We start from the raw sequence: 18,011 nt of genomic DNA, 5'->3' as shown, positions 1-18,011 counted from the left end.
CCATTACATCTCTTTTCTGGGTATATATGGGTGTCTCATTACACAATTTCCCTATTAGCTATGCGTGAGGGGCCCATAAATGGCCACCAACACATTTACATTCAGGCATGGGGCTGCTGATACAACTCTGGCTGTGCTGCAAATGGATTTGACCTCTCTGTAGCTCTGCAGTCCTCCTTGGAGCAGGTGGCGTGTAATACCAAAGGAACCATAACCATTGAATGCTCTGCATTGATAAATGGCGTCCTGCTTCCTCCTCGGCCATACTTTTGATTAAATGTTGTTGTTGAATCATTGAATGGCTTTAATATGACTGCTCTGTCTTTCAAACAGAGTAATGTTGCCCAAACTATTCATTCCCGCCCATCACTGCTTGCATGTTGACTTTTTAAAGGTTTCAGGCATAGCTTTATTTACTATCGGGTCCGCCTTTGGCTTGCAGTGCACGTTTAAACATGCCGTCCTTTGTTTCTCAACATTTGACGAATACATGTAAAACTGCCGCGAAACCACGAAAAATGGCTTTGGCGGACTTGATATAATATAGCATGGAGGTCTGTACATCCATCGGGTCCAGCCCATCGCATCGGCACATAACTGATGGTAAAAGGCCCGCCCCTTTGGCGCTGCCGATAGCGAAAAGCCGACGCAGCGTGAGCCGTTGATCCACGCACGCGATCAACGATCCTCACTTAATCGCTGATCTCCATTGCCACTTCCGATACCGCCGACCCGCCGATGCGCTGATATTGCCACGGACCCGATAGTCTATCAAAGGAGTTAATACGCCGTCGGGTCCGGCCCATCAGCGAACGCTCATATATGCAAAAGGCCATGCTCCATTGCAACTCGCCGATGCGATTTGCCGACGCGATATAAACCGCCGATCTGCCTCCTCCAATTTCGACCCGCCGTTCGATCTGGACCGCTTATCGGCCGGATCGAACGGCTGTCACTCATTTGAACTGCTAGGACTGCAAATTTGAATTTTTCTTGATTTGGAGTGTTTTAGGCCTTCCGATAGATCATTTCCACCTTCCCTAGGGCTTTCCTTTGCAATAGCTTTGATCGGTGGAGGGCCATTAACCAAACTTTGAAGATCTGAACAGCATGCATGAATCCTTTTGGGCACAATCAAGCCAAACAAGCCTGTCTCCGACCATATGGAATCCTTGTTTAGTAGCAGAGCTAACACTGGCTCCTTCTGGGGATGAGATCCTCCCTGTGAGGTCTCAAGAACCTGCAGATCAATGCCTTTCCAGCGACAAAAAAATTAGCCAAAATTCCTAGTGTTCCATTGGGCATGGAGTCTATTACAGCTACACTAAAAACTGACAAAAGCAAAATATTTACAGCTTTTAAGGCCAAAAGACCTTAAATCACATAATTTTTCAGAAACCACCCATTAACAGGGCCATCAAAGACTAGTTCCCCTCCCATACTTTTCAGTATGAAGGTATTGTTTCCTTGAATCTGTGCAATGATGAAAGGGCCTGTCCATAAAGCATCAAACTTGCCATGATTGCCTTTCTTTTCTTTAAAAGCATCCCATTTCATGACCAAATCCCCAACTTGGAAATTGTTTCCTTTTGTTTTCTTGTCAAAGGCTTCTTTGACCTTTTGTTGATGTGCTGTAGCTTTTTCAATCAACTGTTCTCTGGTCTGATATAATTCTGTTAAATCGGTGATTCTGTTGGCTATATCATCCTCTTCATTTTGCGCTGTTCGGAGCAACTTTGCCACGGGAAGGGTAAGTTGAATGGGAAAAATAGCATCAGTACCATATACCAACTTGAAAGGAGAGCAGCCTGTAGATCTCTTAATGGTCACTCTATCCGCCCAAAGTGCATATTTCAGCTTGGCATCCCAATTCTTCTTATTATCCTCTAATAGTTTCTTAATAATCCTGATCAGACTTTTATTGGAGGACTCTGCTAAACCATTCCCTTGGGGGTAATAGGAGGTAGAATGAACAATTTTAATTCCCATTGAATCACACATTTCCACCAACTCCTTAGCCTTGAAAGCTGTTGCATTATCTGTTATAAGCTTATGTGGGCAACCAAATCTACTGAAAATGTTTTCTGATAAAAATTTCATTACCACATTATGATCAGCCTTCCTTGTTGGGATTGCTTCAATCCATTTTGTAAAATAGTTAGTGGCGACTAATATCCACCTGTGCTGGCCACTGGAATGTGTGTTGATTTCACTAATGAAATCCAAGCCCCACTGCTGAAAAGGTCCTTTTGCAATGATTGGCCTTAGGGGCAGGGATTTCAACTGCTTCTTACCTTCAAATCTCTGGCACCTGTCACAAGATTTAACAAAAGCAAATACATCAGAAAATAAAGAGGGCCAATAATACCTGGCTCTGAGAATCTTTTGGGCTGTAGTTCTCCAATAATGATGTCCTCTACACATGCTGTCATGGAACTGCCGCATAACTTCTATTGATTGTTGTTTATCCAGGCATCTTAAAAGCACTCCATATGGATCCCTCCAATAAAGCAAGCTACCATTGATGCAATATTTCGTTGCCTTGAGCTTTAACGTTCTTGCTTTACTTTGAGAAAATTCTGAAGGAACTTCTAGCTCTAGCAGGAAATTAATTATTGCAGCATACCAGCTACATGAAGCTAGGTTCTTGGCCACTGATTGTCCTCTTTGCATTTCAGCTGTTTCGTGCTCTTCCATTTGACCATCTTCTGCTTCATTGAACAAGAAATCAATGTCCAAAGACCTGCAATTTTCTTCAGCCAACAGTTTAGCAAGCCCCTGCCCTCTTACTAGCTTGGTGGGCTTCAGCTCTATGTTGAATTCTATCATTTTTGCAATCCATTTCGCTCTTTTTCCGTCAGCATCAGGCTGCGTTAAAACATCCTTATTTGGAGCAGAAGGCACGTATGCAACTATCTTGGAGTGCAAGATGTATACTCTGAAAGCCTTCAAAGATTTGATAAGAGCATAAGCCTGCTTTTCAATAATATCATACCTTAGTTCAGCATCCCTCAGATTTTTGCTGAAAAAGGCAACTGGATGCTCTTGGCCTGCTTCATCTTGCTACAACAGGACAGCTGTAATGGTATCCTTAGAGGAAAATGAGAAGAGATGAAACTCCTTGCTATAGTCAGGACTTTTTAAAGTCGGAGCTTCTACAATAGCCCTCTTAATGGACTCAAAAGATTTTCTGGCCGCATCAGTCCACTTTACCGTTGCTCCCTTTCTTAACATGGAGGTTATGTGCTTAACCAGCTCTGCAAAATTGGGGATGAACCTCCTCACAAAGTTGATTTTGCCAAGAAATGACTGTATATCCTTCTTTGATCTTGGAAGGGTCAAGGCTCGAATCGCTTTGACTCTTTCTGGGTCGATCTGAATGCCTGCAGCAGATACTACGTGTCCCAACAATTTCCCTTCTTCCAAAGCAAATTGGGACTTTTTGGGATTGAGTGAAATTCCAAATTTCCTGCGTTTTAAAAATACCCTTTTTAAATGCTGTAGATGATCATGATGGCTGCCAGAATAAACAGTTATGTCATCAAGATATATCAACACGAATTTATCCTTTTCACCCACAAAAGCAATATCCATAGCTCGCTGAAAGGTGGCTCCAACATTCATTAGCCCAAATGGCATTTTTTCATACATGAACGTGCCCCAAGGAGTGGTAAATGCTGTCTTTTCTTGATCATCTGGATGCACAGCGATTTGATTGAAGCCTGAAAACCCATCTATGAAAGACATCACTTTGGCACCTGAGACTTGCTGCAACAAATGCTCCATTTTTGGCAAGGGATAATTATCTTTTTTGGAGCATTTATTTAGATTCCTGAAATCAACGCATAGTCTAATTTCTCCATTCTTCTTCCTCACAACAACCAGATTGGCCACCCATTTAGAATATCTGAGAGGCACTATAATTTTAGCAGCCAACAACTTTTTAATTTCTTTCTCGACCAGAGGAAAGAGCATAGGGTTCATTGGCCTCAGCTTCTGTTTGAAAGGAGTAGTGCCTTTTTCAAGAGGAATTTTAGGCTGTATTATACTCTTGTCATATGTTTTCAGATCACTATACTCCCAAGCGAACACATCAGCAAACTGCCTCATTAATTTGCAATATTCAGCACTCTGATCAGCAGATAGATTAGTGGACAGATTTATGAATTTTGGCTGACCTGGACTTCCTATATCAGGCTTGCAAACTTGAGACTGATTTTCTTTTTGGGCAGCTTTGTAAGGCACATCATTGTGGTCAAGCAATCTCTCAAGAGGTATTAGACCCTTAGGAATATGGTTACTAGGAAGCTGGACTATGCTATTCTTGCCAATTTTATTTCTAAGCTGGGATTTGGGATCTTCTAACAAAGCATCATTGTTCTGGTCAATTTGCAATTCAGAGAACTCATCAATGACTTGAAGGAACCTACTTAACTCATCATCATCATCAAAAACCTTCCAATGGTGGACATTATCAGGCACAGAGGGTCTATACTTCATTTGTACCTCATAAACTAGTTTGGGAGGCAATGGAGGGATGAATAAACTAGCAGAGACAGCAAGGGAATCAGCAAGCTGATTTTGGGCTCTAGGAATATATGAAATACAGAAAAAATCAAAGAACTCTTTGACTCTCCATACCTCATCTCTATAGGCTTTCAGCCTTGGATGCTTTGCTTGGAACGTTCTGTTTACTTGTTGAATTATCAGGTCAGCATCTCCAAATACCTTCAGATTTTTTATCCCTCTATCTCTGGCTTCATGAAGGCCCAACATCAGTGCTTCATATTCTGCTATGTTGTTTGTCACCTGAAAAACCAGCTTTAGGGATAACTGAACTGTTTCTTGTTGTGGAGATACTAGCACCACCCCTGCTCCTACAGTCTCCTTGGTACATGCTCCATCAAAAAACATTTCCCAAATCTGACCACCCGTATCATGTTCAGCCTGAGCTGTTGGTTTCCGAATATGCAATGCAGCCTTTTGAGATTCTTCTATTTGGAGGATGCAAGCTCCAAAATCAGTGTCCACTGCATATATGGGATGGTTTGTAGGATTCTTCTCATCACTAATAACATATGCCAGCTGTGCTTTTTTATATAACCTCCTGCTTTCTCCTCCAAACACTGGAACAGTTGCATAAGATAAATCATTCTGCAATGTCCCTCCTAGTCTCTTAACCCACCCTCTAGACAACAGCATACCAAATTTAGGAGGAACATCGGCCACCACTATATCCATCATCATACTTTTCATGGGCAGCTGGGTTAGGGTAATGGCCAGATCCTTAATTAATCCAAGGCATTTCACCTTCCTTGAGTCAAACGAGAACAAATCATGATAGGGTCTAGTGACATCAAGGCCTAGCTCTTCCATAACAGTTTTAGGCATTAAATTGTGACTGGCGCCCGTGTCTAGCAGGCAATTGTGGAGGATTTTATCATGGATAGTTAATGAAACATAGAAAGATGGAGACGTATCATCTGCAGTTTCAATCATGGGGCTAAGCACAATAGCAGGCTTGTCGTCTTGCAAATTGACAGAGTCAATGGAGGATTGGTTAGGCTCTAGCTCAAGGGCTTCAAGGATGGGCTTCCTAAATAATTCACTCTTCACCAACTCAGCAAGAGGCATGGATATTTTCAATTTCTGAATTTCTGACTCAAAACTAAAAGAAGAGGATACTTTATCAACAGTTTTTACCTCTTGAACTGGAGCCTTGAGGGTGACAGGATCAGCTGCCAGTCTTCTTTGCCTGCTATTCTGTGGCACTGTTTGAGCAGCTGCTTCTTGCGTAGTATTTTCTTTTACCTTCTTTGCATTGGATCTTAGATTATATCTTTGCTGCTGCTCACCGGATTGCAGAACAGCACCACTGTCCCACCTCTGGCTATTTTGCTCTTGCAGCAATGATTCTTCATATTCAGCCAATGTTAAAAATGCAGCATTACCTTTATCCTCCAAGCAGTGAATTTCATCCTCATCTTCTTCATATTGTTCCCCCTTCATGACTGCATTCTGAAAGGGAGCTTTTACTTTATGATCTTCTCTTGCTTCTTCACCCCTTTGCATAATCTGTAGCTGCTCGTTTGCTTTTCTGAATGGGTTTGGATTTCTTGGGACAAATGTGTTTTGCTGCCTTGTTTTGCCTGAAGTTTGATCAAGTTTTAACTTAGAAATTTCAGCAGCCAATGACTCTATCATTTTGGTCATTTTTTCTATCCTAGGCTCGGAAGTTGATGTAGTGGAAGAAGAAGCCTCACCTCTCGGCCTTCTTTTGTCACCTTGACTCTTTAACTTTTCTGCTGCCATAATATTTGATTCCACCTCCAAGGCTGCCTCTTGCATATCACCCAGCGTAGCACATCGTCTTTCTCTCAACAATAAGCAAAAGTCAGAATCAAAAGCATTGGCGTATGTGAGTTTGGCAGCAGTAGGGGTAGGCTTTACCTCAGCTGGTATTTTATTGTACATTCTATTAAATCTTTTATTGAAGTCGGGCAAAGACTCACCCCTTTCTCTTTTCAAGTTTCCAAACTCTGTATGATAATACAGCAAGTCCTTCTTATCTCCCCATTGCTTCAAAAATGCCTCATCTAATGCTTCTATATCTGTTATAGATCTCTGGGGTAATTCTCTAAACCACTTCCTAGCCTCTCCATCAAGACTCTGGACAAAAACTCTCATCCATACATCATTCTCACTTATGTCTAAATTATCAGCATAACTGTAAAAAGCTTCAAGATGCTCTTCTGCTGTCACTCCCTCTGTTCTAGTAAATCTAGGCATATATTTTTGATATTCTCCTGTAGGCATGGCATTTAAAGGTGTAGGCAATATCAAAAGTCCATATCTAGCAGCAACAATCCTTTCAATCCTAGTAGGTGCTTGCTGTCCTGCCATGTTTGGAATATGCGGAAGAATACTAACAGATGGGGTAGTAGGAGATAATGTAATGGATGGGAAAGATATTGGGATGTTTTGGACAGTATGGGAAACTTTCTTCGGACTCATATTCAAAGGGGAACTAAATAGAGTAGGAGCTTTATGAATCTCTGCATGTACTTCTTCCTTAGCAATACTAGCCTCTAAATCTTTGAACTGTGTATCCTCAACTAAAAACTCCTCATGCAGAGCCAAATAAGATTTCTTGGGCTTACCTGATCCTGATGCTCCTTTACGCGATGTTTTCTTCGGGTTAACAATCTTTTTAGGGTCAGGCACTGGAACAACTGGAGACTTCTGCGGATTTCTTCTAGTATTCCTCACAAACTGCGCCAGAACTTCAATGTGGAGTCGCCAAAGAATGGTCTTCCACCAGTGGAGTCGCCAGACAGATGATTACAACCAAAATCTGTGTTCAAAACTTTGTCTGTCATCAAAGTTTGAAGCTGTGTCGTTCTCCCTGGGAAGCTGAGCTTCGATTCTCCTCTCCCCGGCAACGGCGCCAATTAATGTTATCACCCTAAGAAACTCACCTAGGTTGTAAATCAATGATGCTCAGGAACATTAAAAAGTAACAATTATGTTGGATAAGATGATGGATAAATGGAAGATGTGCAACACTTTTAAGCCAGATAACCACTCCTATTATGATTTGCCCCAGACATGGGTGAAGACCCCCAAACTACAAGGCTTTCAACCACCAACTACTCACGGTTTAAGGTAAAAGTGATGATGGAGAAGACTGATCGCACCAGCAGATGCACAGAGTTCTGCGATGGCCAGCTGCAATCAGTTAGAGGACCTGCAAGACTATTATTCGCTAGACAGTGAGGATGACAACTCTCTTCTATTTGAACAACAACAACCTGCAAACAATTTCAACGAGCCACTAAATTATAATACAGAGGTGGGATGACAACCCCTCTGGTATCAAACATTTATAGCACATCAAATAAATGCAAGCAGGCACAGCCTAGAACAAGAAGGAGAAGTGGAAAGTGAGCAGGTGACAGCAAAAGAAGCTTGTATTGATGGAAATCAAGACCAGAAACTGCAGGTCTCATAGTATTAACAGTTTCCAGAAGTTAAAAGGCTACAATAAGCTCTCATTTATCAAACATCTATCATCCATTACATCTCTTTTCTGGGTATATATGGTGTCTCATTACACAATTTCCCTGTTAGCTATGCGTGGAGGGGCCCATAAATGGCCACCAACCACATTTACATTCAGGCATGGGGCTGCTGATACAACTCTGGCTGTGCTGCAAATGGATTTGACCTCTCTGTAGCTCTGCAGTCCTCCTTGGAGCAGGTGGCGTGTAATACCAAAGGAACCATAACCATTGAATGCTCTGCATTGATAAATGGCGTCCTGCTTCCTCCTCGGCCATACTTTTGATTAAATGCTGCTGCTGAATCATTGAATGGCTTTAATATGACTGCTCTGTCTTTCAAACAGAGTAATGTTGCCCAAACTATTCACTCCCGCCCATCATTGCTTGCATGTTGACTTTTTAAAGGTTTCAGGCATAGCTTTATTTACTATCGGGTCCGCCTTTGGCTTGCAGTGCACGTTTAAACAGGTCGTCCTTTGTTTCTCAACATTTGACGAATACATGTAAAACTGCCGCGAAACCACGAAAAATGGCTTTGGCGGACTTGATATAATATAGCATGGAGGTCTGTACATCCATCGGGTCCAGCCCATCGCATCGGCACATAACTGATGGTAAAAGGCCTGCCCCTTTGGCGCTGCCGATAGCGAAAAGCCGACACAGCGTGAGCCGTTGATCCGCGCACGCGATCAACAATCCTCACTTAATCGCTGATCTCCATTGCCACTTCCGATACCGCCGACCCGCCGATGCGCTGATATTGCCACGGACCCGATAGTCTATCAAAAGGGGTTAATACGCCGTCGGGTCCGGCCCATCAGCGAATGCTCATATATGCAAAAGGCCATGCTCCATTGCAACTCGCCGATGCGATTTGCCGACGCGATATAAACCGCCGATCTGCCTCCTCCAATTTCGACCCGCCGTTCGATCTGGACCGCTTATCAGCCGGATCGAACGGCTGTCACTCATTTGAACTGCTAGGACTGCAAATTTGAATTTTTCTTGATTTGGAGTGTTTTAGGCCTTCCGATAGATCATTTCCGCCTTCCCTAGGGCTTTCCTTTGCGATAGCTTTGATCGGTGGAGGGCCATTAACCAAACTTTGAAGATCTGAACAGCATGCATGAATCCTTTTGGGCACAATCAAGCCAAACAAGCCTGTCTCCGACCATATGGAATCCTTGTTTAGTAGCAGAGCTAACAATAACCAATGTCCAAATGTACATATCGAGCCCCAAAACATATGTAGATACTTCCATCCACCAACTTTCCAAGAAACAAGTTAAATTTCATAGCCATTTATTGGGTCATCACTAATCAATGAATACAACACAAACATGTTATTTGTTGTGCCATTTACCACTTTATTCCCCATAGGAATTCCAATATTTATGCAACCACACTTTACATTGGTTCGAATATAATAATTCAAATTACACCATCTAAGGTACCATGCAATATATTTGGTAATCAACCAAGATTCTAATACTACTTGTATAATTTCATGATGTGCCATCGTAGTCAAGCAACTGCTTTTTATTTATCAATAAAAAAATTGGAAATAACTTCCCCAAAATAATCGCCAATATTAACATACATTTGGAATGCTACCCTTTTGACATGATCTTATACCAAATAATGTGGTTTGGCTATTCTCTACATGGAACAAGACATTTTTGGCACAAGTGTATATATGAACTAACATATATGGTTTCACTACTTGGTTGTCCAACATTTCTATTTACACTAAGTGCAGTTGACACAAAATGTCATGACCTTCATGTAGCCATGTTTAGTAGGCCACTTGCTAATGTGAGAAAAAATAACATTGACATAATCAACATATTATCTCCAATGCACATCTTGCATCTCAATACATGCATATGAGGTTCAAAGCCTTCCATGATCAGATCTTGGAGCAACACCTTAATGTAAAGGATTTTTGGTATATATGTATGTCTCTAACCTTTCTACAAACATGGTTTAGATTGGATATTTTTTAAACCCACATTTTCTTACAATAGTATCATTGATAGGTATCAGTGGAAACACATGATATATACACATATTCATGGTTTCCTATGTTTGGATAATGCACCTAATATGGAACGCTTGACTAGAGTGATTCACTTGAAGTTGCAAAAGATAATTATTTCTCAATCAATATATTACAAATTGGAATCCATGAGATGCATGCGATATGAATTCCTTTGTTACACTCTCTACCCATGTATATCCTTTCTTGTTATGGATGGTAAAAAGTTTCAAGCTTGACCCATGCCATGACTATGAATAACTAGTCAACTACATCTAGTGACACACAAAGTGCACTGAAAGAACTTTTTTAAGAAAGAAAGGAATTAACCATGCATGATGTTATAATGAAATATGGAAGTTTCATGTTGCATCCAAACTTTTCATTGAAAAATGTGGCACTAAATTCTACACCCTTTCTCTGCATGAAAACCATATAAATATCCATAAACTTTCCATCTTTTCAATATATCGTAGCATGAAAATTTCGACTACCTGGTAGTTGTGTCCCTCCATGATGTTATCAACTACATTCCTAAGTATCCATGGTAGAAATATATTTTGAAAGCTTCCACCATATGCTTCACAGAATTTTCCTTTTTGCTCCTACAATTGAACCATCCATTGTCATAGTTTGAAAATTCCTTGCCAAAATACTTGTATAGTATAACATAAGTATGTAACAAACTTGTCATATATTGAAAAATTTTCCCTTCATAATTAGTACTCACCCCTTATTCTCCTTGAATATCAACAAAAAGATATATAGACATATCTCACTATATATGTGATGCAATCAACTCGCAAAATAGAAGAAAAGATAGATCAACAACTTAAAATCAACCTCTTCAAGGAGGAAACCTATTTTACATTACATAAAGGAACCATTCCTTGATGATACAAATAATAATACCTCCTTGGTATATATAGGAGTCTAGGGGGTCACAATATGATCAAAGACTACATAACAATAATAATGTAAGGGCACAATAATAACAATAGTGGGGTTCTATGGGTTACAACAATAACAATATGGAGGCCACATGGGGACAACAATAACAATAGGGGGTTACACTAAAAATAACAAAAATGGGGCTACAGTAGTATTATAGGGACCTGACATGCCCCTCTCCTCGAAAAAAGGGTTTTCTCAACACTTGAGTAGTTTCAAATGCTTTTGTATAAAATTCTCATCCTCCCATGTGGAATATTCAATGGGTAAGTTCTTCTACTTAATGATATACTCTGAAATTAATTGATTCCGTAGTTGTTAGGTTCTTGTTTCCATGACTGCTTTAGGATCAAATATGATTTTTAATTCTTCATTAAGTTCTAGAAATACTGTTTGAACTAGGATATTTTCATCGATAAACTTCTTTAAGCATGAAACATGGAAAACTGAGTGTACTCGGGAAGATGAAGACAACTCCAATTTGTATGCCATAGTAATAATATTTTTCAACACCTTGTAAGGCTCATAGTACATAGGTGATAATTAATTATCCTCCTTAGTTTGGTTGAGGTAAATTTGTTTATATAGTTGTGGCCATAAAAATACCCAATCGCATACATCAAAACTTATTTCACTGTGATGTTGATATGCCTGTTGTTTCATTCAATTCTGCACTAGAGTGAGGTTATCCTTTAAGAGTTGGAGAAATTATTTTTGATTCTCGATGTGATCTTCCACTGTCTGAACCTTCGAATTTTATCTTAAAGATGATGTGATGGATGATGGATGATATCCATAAAGTGCCATAAATGGGGTCACTTTTGTTGCAGTATGGAAGGAAGTGTTATACCACCATTCAGCCAGAGGTAACCACTTGATCCATTGTGCCTTTTTATCAGATAAAAAGCAATGAAGATATCCTTTGAAACATTTGTTCACTATCTCAATTTTCCCATCAAATTGAGTGTGATAAGATTAGTTGTGAGCTAATTGAGTACCAAGACAAGAAAATAATTTTGTCCAAAAATTTCTACTAGAATGGGATCTATGTCACTTACGATAATCGTTGGGTTTCCATGTAGCTATTGAATTGTTTCCCTAAATGCAGTAACAACTGTACTAAATTTAAAAGGATGAGATAATGCAAAAAAGTGTGCATACTTGGTAGTTCTATCAACTACCACCATGATGACACTTTTTCCTTCAATCTTAGGTAAACTTGTGATAAAATCCATTGGGAACTCCTCCCAATGATGACTTGGAATGGGTAAAGGTTATAATAGACCTAGGGTCATAATTGTCTCAACTTTATTTTGTTGGCAAACCAAACATTTTGCCACAAACTTCTGAATATCAAATTTAAGGCCATCACAAAAAAAATCCATCTTGACCCTGTGGTAAGTTTTTAAAAATCTCGTGTGCCCAATGGGGAGGTGTGAAATTTCAAAAGAATATTTTTTTTTGCGTTCAGAATTCTTACAAAGATATAAGAAATCTTTGTACCATAATGAATTATTTTTCTATCTAAATGTATTATATGCACTAGGATATTGTTGCAATTTTTGAATGAGTGTCCACTCCTCTTCATCATTGTTCCATTCATCCCTTGCTTTAGTTATCCAATTGGGTTGGATAATAAAAATGGCACAAAGAAATTCTTCCACCTCCTAACCCTTTCTTGGGAGTGCTTTTACAACAACATTTTTCTTTCCTTTTTGGTAGATATTTCAAAGTCATAACCCAATATCTTTGTGACCCATTTTTGTTACTCTTCTGAAGATAATATTTGTTCCAAAAAGTATTTAAGACTATCATGATCTGTTTTTACCTTGAAGTGTATTCCCATTAGGTAAGTTTGCCATTACTTTAGTGCATGTAGTATTTCCAACATTTCCTTCTCATAATTAGGTTTGTGTAGAATCTTTCCCTTGATTGGATGACTTTCAAATGCAATGAGTCTTCCTTCTTGCATTAAACAACACCAATTCCATTTCCTGTGGCATCACATTCCACAATAAAGGTTTTTGTGAAGTCTAGCATAACTAATATTGGTGCTTGCCACATTGCCTCTTTAAGATGTTCAAAGGCCTTAGTTTCTTTTGGATTCCAAGAAAGTACATATTTCTTCGATAATGTTGTTAAAGGTGCTGCTATTCTCCTATAATTCTTAACAAACTTGTGATAATATCCTGTCAACCTGAGAAATCCTTAAAGATGCTTTAGGGTTGTGGTGATTTTCCCTTACTTAATGGAATTAATTTTGTTAGGCTCTACCTTAACTCCCTCATGAGATACAATATGACCCAAATATTTTACCTCCTCTACTCGAAAGAAACATTTGGAGGGCTTTTCATGTAATTTTTTCTCCTCCAATAGTTTGAGCATCCTGTCAACATGTTGAACAAGATTCTTCCAAGACTTGCTGTGTATTAGTATATCATCAAAAATACTAACACAAAATTTCTAAGGAAGGGTTTGAAAATGGAATTCATCAAACCTTGAAATGTGGAAGGTGCGTTAGTAAGGCCAAAAGACATGACCAAAAATTGATAATGACCTTCATGAGTTATGAATGTTGTTTTCAGAATATCTTCAGTCTTCATTCTAATTGGATGATATCCTAAATGAAGATTCATCTTGGTGAAGTAAATTGCTCCATGTAATTCATCCAACAATTCATTAATGACAGGAATTAGAAATTTATCTTTAATAGTGAGCTTGTTGAGCTCCCTATAATCTAGACACATACGCCATGATCCATCCTTCTTGTGCAACAATACTACTAGAGTAGAGATAGAACTTTGACTAGGTTGAACTATACCGATCTCTATAATTTCTACAACTATATGTTCAATTTCACTTTTTTGGGCATAGGGATAGTTGTAAGGCCTAATGTTTGGAGGAACACTGCCTGTAATTAAACGAATAACATGATCATGATCACGAATAGGTGGGAGGCATTTGCGAGTCTCAAATACCTTGGAATGATTGTCCAAATTTTTTTGGATATCTGGATAAATAGATGATTTCAATGTTAGAACATCAAGTGAGCATAATGGTGCAATTACGCCCCATTGTTATCTTTTTTCGTTAAAATTGATTTTTTTTAACTAATTTCTTTTTTAATTTGATTGTTGATATTTATATTAATAATTAAAAATTACATCTTAAAAAGTTGATCTTTAATTGGAATATTCATAATTATTTAGTAATTTCATCATATAAAAATGTACTTAAAAATAATTTTTGATATAAAAATAATATAATTTTTTTAATTAAAAACATAATTTTCATGATTATTTTATTCTTTTGTAGATAATGATAAAATTTTTATCAAATGAGTACCATTGTTATTCAAGGTTCTAGCTATTGATTTTCTTGTTGACTACTACTAGTTTAGCATTAACCAATACACATTATAATGTTTAACTTTAGAAATAAATAATGTATTATTTTATTATCATTGAAAAAAAATTGTTAACATTTAATTGGACAAAAATTTGGATCTCTTATTTCAGACTTGGTTCTATCTAATCTCATGTCATTGATAAAGTTTGCTAACCTTGAGCACTCGTGGGTATTCACGTACATCATGCTTTTAAAATAGAATAAATCGGGATGATCATGTAACTCTAGTTCTAGATAGACTATGGATATCACTAATAAGAATTGAGAAAGTTTTCTAACCTTGACCTTTAGTTGAATTTGTTAATGTAACTATTTTTTTTCCTTTATGAGTTTCTTTTTGCTTTCATCTCATTCTAAATATGATTTTATTTGATGTTGTGTATTTCATTTTTCATATTATTATGTAGTTTAATTTTCAATGTTCTTTATCATATTTTCTATGGAGTTTTCATGCACGATAGTGAAACTTCCATATATATGAATTTCCTCAGTGTTTTCAGTTCTCGTGTAGCTGTTTGAAGATTTGTAATTAGAAAGTGGTAGAAATATGGAATAGAATTTTAATGTGAAGACGACAACCATAATGATGATCTAAACAATATTCTCCTCCATTACATATGCATGATTGCATTCATAGATCTCTCCAATGGCCCCATGGTAGTATTATTGACCCTCAGTGCTCAATATTATTGCTTAGTCTTGTGCCACTACAAACGAAGGATTGTTTTTTTCTGTTCATTTACAAACCTTCGATTACATGTACTGCCACTGATTTTATGTACATAAAGTCATCTCGAAGGAGCTCAATGTCATTTTTTTGGTTTTTATAAACCCTATATTACACACACTACCACTCATATTTTTTCATGTGCAAATGTATATAAATCTACCTAGCATGTGATCAAGGACAACCAAGCTGAAGTTTGAGTGAAGGCCATAGAGTTGTAGCCAAGTTTATAATATTTTTCTGGTAGAAGATGTGATGTATTAGTAATTCATATATGTCCCAATATACATTGGGGAATTCATTCTCCATATCACTTTAGATGTATATTCATTTATTGAATTGTCAACTTTGTCTCAACTTTGTCTCATGCATGGAAAATACTCACTTTCTAAAAGCATTGCTAGTGTGTTTCAATATTCATGTCCTTGGGACAAAAACTAGGATCAACCTCTATTAATGCTAGGGAATATATAATGCTTTGATTTTTTTTTCTCGAATTATGGGGATTTGAACCTTAAATTTTATGGTTTATGTAATGCTTAATCACACAGAGATTTATGGTTTACATAATGCTTCATAAAATGGAATTTTTCATTAAGTTTGATAAGGTTTGAACTTTGAAACTTTTAGTTTATATGTTATTTCATAACATCGTGATTCCATGAATTTGATATTCATTGTTTGTATCAAAGAGCATTTCACACTTATAACATCTATTTTTTTTTTTTTTTTCTCATTTCAAACAACAATATTTGTCGTGTGTATGATTCTTTCGCTACCACACTGGAAGAAACTTATAATGAATGAAAGAAAAAAAAATTAGGATCACAAGATATTCAATCATATTTATATTTATGCATGCGCTTAGGTGCATTAGTATTTTAGTTTGAAATATGTTGGGTATCGCTATATATTTTACAGTGCGAGACACAACCACCATTTATCCAAATTTATGCAAGAATGAAATGAAATACATATGTAAACATAAACACATAAATACAATGAGAACTAAACTTCAATTAATTAATAATAGAACTGAAAATTGTTTACATGCAGGATGGAAACATAATAGCTTAGACGATAGTAGCTTATCTCTGAGAAGAAATGTGATAGCTACATGCCTTTTGAACTATGAAACAATGAGGCTTAGAGGCATTTTTACTATTCAAAAATAACAGAAACTCTAAACATCCAAAAACCTAACCCCAGGCGATGAAGTGCCAAAAGTTTGTGAGTCTCATTGAAATTAGTTGGAGTGCGAGCGTTCTAGGGTCATAGTTTGGCTATATCATCTTTGTTTGGTGTGCATGATACCTTGTTAGAAATATCTATCCGAGGACAAAATTTTTTCCCAACAATCTTTCCACGTTTTCCAAAAAATATAATTTAGGGCCTCAAAAAAGCTCTAGAAGTTCATGACCTGAAAAACTGCCAAAATAAAAGGATATGCTAGAATTAAAGAAAATAAAAGGAAACAATGTTGGGGCCCAAGTGGAATAGGCGAGTGGCCACCAATATCCATATGGATAAATCATCGTCTTAATACAGTGGAATAACTGTTGTGAATCTCGAATTTAATACAGTGGAGTGATTGTTGTGAATCTCAAATTCAACTGTGGACTAAATGGTTGGAGTCTTTTCAAAGGCAAAAAGCTGGAAATTGAATTTGACGAAAATGGGAAGGTCACTTGTGGAAGAACTTAAAAAAAAAAAAAAAAAAAACCATGATTCACCCTCACAACATGTCAAACTAACACAAGGAATGATGTACTCAGTTTCAGGTAAGATCACTTCAAGCCCGTACATTGGCTTATGATGGTACAATCAACCAATGTTTGAAGTATTGGAACTTTATAATTTTAAAAAAAATTATATATTGATGATAATATATTAAGATGAAGATAAAGGATTAAGTATTAAGGATTCTTATAAGGATTACCAATTTTTGCTATAAGGATTAAAAATTTTCAAAATTTTATTTACGTGTTAAAAATATTAAGAAAATTGTTTCTGTGATATATAAAAAGGTAGGTCATTTTTATTTATTTCATTTTTAGTTTTTAATTTAGTTATTTTATTATATCAATTTATTTTTAACTTTTAATTTAATAATTTTAAATAAGATAAGAATACTCTATTATTGACAACTAAAAATATAATTTTCCACTTTATATATCAAAATGCAATTTTTCTTAAATTAATTTCTACCAAAATACATTTTTTCTTAAAATATAATTTCCAAATTACTTTATTTTACAACCCTTGTTTTTATTTCCATTTCCACCGCCTTTCAAACGAGATAATACTTAGATTAAATCAACGTAATTAATTAAAATAACTAAAAGGAAATTTTGTTAAAAGCTTACTTATGTACTTTATAAGCTTTATTGTTGAGGGTGGATTAAGGCAACTCATTGAATTATGGTGGAGGATGCAAACATTTTAGGTTAATATTACTTTTTCATAAAAGTTAGAATGTAAAGTGGCTGTGGAGATTGTCCTAATAGATAAAATTATAAGTATAAATTATTTTAAATATATTTTATTTTACAAATCTAACTATTATTGGAATAGGTGTATCATATACTTTTGAATGTTATAGCGGATCATGCAGTGATATTATGGGACGTTGAAGATAATGGAGAATATCCTAAAATAGGTAGAGTCGGTTCACGTAACTTCAGGATAGGAATTAGTTTCTATTTCTTAGGATGTTGTTTTAACTTCCATCAAACCATGTTTTCTATTTAATGTGTAATATACATGAACAATGTAGAGCGTTCTGCAGAGGCACACTCTCCTGGTTCAAACTCTCTTTCGTAGA

This window comes from Pinus tabuliformis, chromosome 5_1, assembly GCF_031772625.1.
Source record: "Pinus tabuliformis cultivar Carrire ecotype Pingquan chromosome 5_1, CPIR1, whole genome shotgun sequence".
In the NCBI taxonomy this organism is placed as follows: Eukaryota; Viridiplantae; Streptophyta; class Pinopsida; order Pinales; family Pinaceae; genus Pinus; species Pinus tabuliformis.
This window is presented reverse-complemented; position numbering follows the sequence as displayed.